Source organism: Cetorhinus maximus, chromosome 1 (genome assembly GCF_964194155.1).
Source record: "Cetorhinus maximus chromosome 1, sCetMax3.hap1.1, whole genome shotgun sequence".
NCBI lineage: Eukaryota > Metazoa > Chordata > Chondrichthyes > Lamniformes > Cetorhinidae > Cetorhinus > Cetorhinus maximus.
The window spans coordinates 58556712-58558451 of record NC_135879.1 but is presented as its reverse complement, the minus strand read 5'-3'; the positions used below and the strand labels follow the sequence as shown (position 1 = coordinate 58558451).

Genomic DNA, 1740 nt, shown 5'->3' with positions numbered 1-1740 from the left:
GCTTACAATTAAATACAATTTATTTACAATTAACAGTGGTGATCTTGACTGCCATTGGCAATGTTTGCCCACCCGGTCCATATAGCAGGAGATCTTATTCCAGGAGGCTGCATATGTCAGCAATGATCTGCTGTTGAGATCTCAGCCTCCTGAGCGGAGTCATGTCCAGAAATATACACAGCGTTGGGGGGTATTTTGCTGGTTATTGCCCCTTTTGTTCCTCATCGGGGCTCTAGGGTTGAGCTGTCTAAACAACTCTCATGCTACTGAGAAGGCTGACAGCTGGAAAGTGCAAATCAAAGTCAAAAAAGTTCAAGGTAACAGAAATGACTTCCAAAGTCTTAGAAATCGCCTCTAACACAGTGAAAGCACATTCTCAGGACAAGTCCTGTGAGCAAAAGCCTTTCACTCAGCAAAGAAGCAGCATATCTCTACATTTAAAGGCTTTCCAGTATGTCAATTTCTCAGCCTGATCAATCCCTGATATTTTCCCACCTTGTTTAACCTGGTGAGTTTCAGACAGCCCAGGAAACCCGGGTGCTGCCAGTTAAAGGCATAATCCAGGGTTAAAACTGCAGTTAATTGCCATTTAAGATATGTTAATCACAGACCCACTTTATTATTACATAAAGGCACTATCATAAAATGTTCCACTGAACCTTTCAGCAAATAAATAATCATAATGGAGTTGGATAATTTATAGGTAATAGCATTACCCAATTTTGCCCCATTAATTTTAAATCACTAAAATTGAGAATGTCATGAATCGAGTGCTCTCCATAACCAATTCTCCAATCTGTGCTCCTGTTGAATAAGAACTTTTCCAGCGGGACCGGATGAAAATGGCTGACCTAGTAGAACAGAAGAAGAAAAGAACTTTCAGGAGACTTACCTACAGAGACGTTGACCTGAATCAGCTCCTCAATGTGTCCTATGAAGAGCTGATGCAGTTGTATTGTGCCCGTCAGCGTAGGCGTGTGAACAGAGGCCTGCGCCGCAAACAGCAGTCCGTCCTGAAAAGGCTGCGCAAGACCAAAAAGGAAGCTCCACCAATCGAGAAACCAGAGGTTGTCAAGACTTATCTTAGGGATATGGTTATCGTCCCAGAGATGGTCGGCAGCATGGTTGGTTTATATAACGGAAAAACCTTTAACCAGGTTGAAATCAAGCCTGAAATGATTGGCCATTATCTTGGAGAGTTCTCCATCACCTATAAGCCTGTCAAGCACGGCAGACCTGGTATTGGTGCCACTCACTCCTCCAGGTTCATCCCTCTGAAGTAAACAGTTTGCAATGGAAATGTTGTGTAAATAAAATTAATTCCAATAAAAAAACTCCCATTCCATCAGCAGCAGCAGCAGAACTGTAGTTAACCACAATCTGTAACCTCATGGCCTGGCATATCCCCCACTCTACCAATACCACCAAGCCAGGAAATCAAACCTGGTTCAATGAAGAGCACAGGAGGGCATGCCAGGGTCAGCACTAGGCATATCTAACAATGAGGTGTCAACCTGGTGAAGCTACAACACTGGATTATTTGCATGCCGAACAGCATAAGCAGCAAGTGATAGACAGAATAAAGAAAATTTCAAAGCTAATACACGTGAAGTGCAATAATCACTCAGTCACAGTTAATGGTACTTGGTTCTTTTATACAAAATTTTACAAGCAATAGCCTAATTATTGTTCTAATAAACTATTTGCATCACCATTGAGCTAAAAGCTCTACTCAAATGA

General features: G+C 42.1%; 1 pseudogene; it reads left to right on the top strand.

Annotated features, from left to right (window-relative positions):
* Nucleotides 1-842: 842 nt before the first annotated feature.
* LOC144684197 (small ribosomal subunit protein uS19 pseudogene) lies at nucleotides 843-1319 on the top strand (annotated as a pseudogene).
* Nucleotides 1320-1740: the final 421 nt, after the last annotated feature.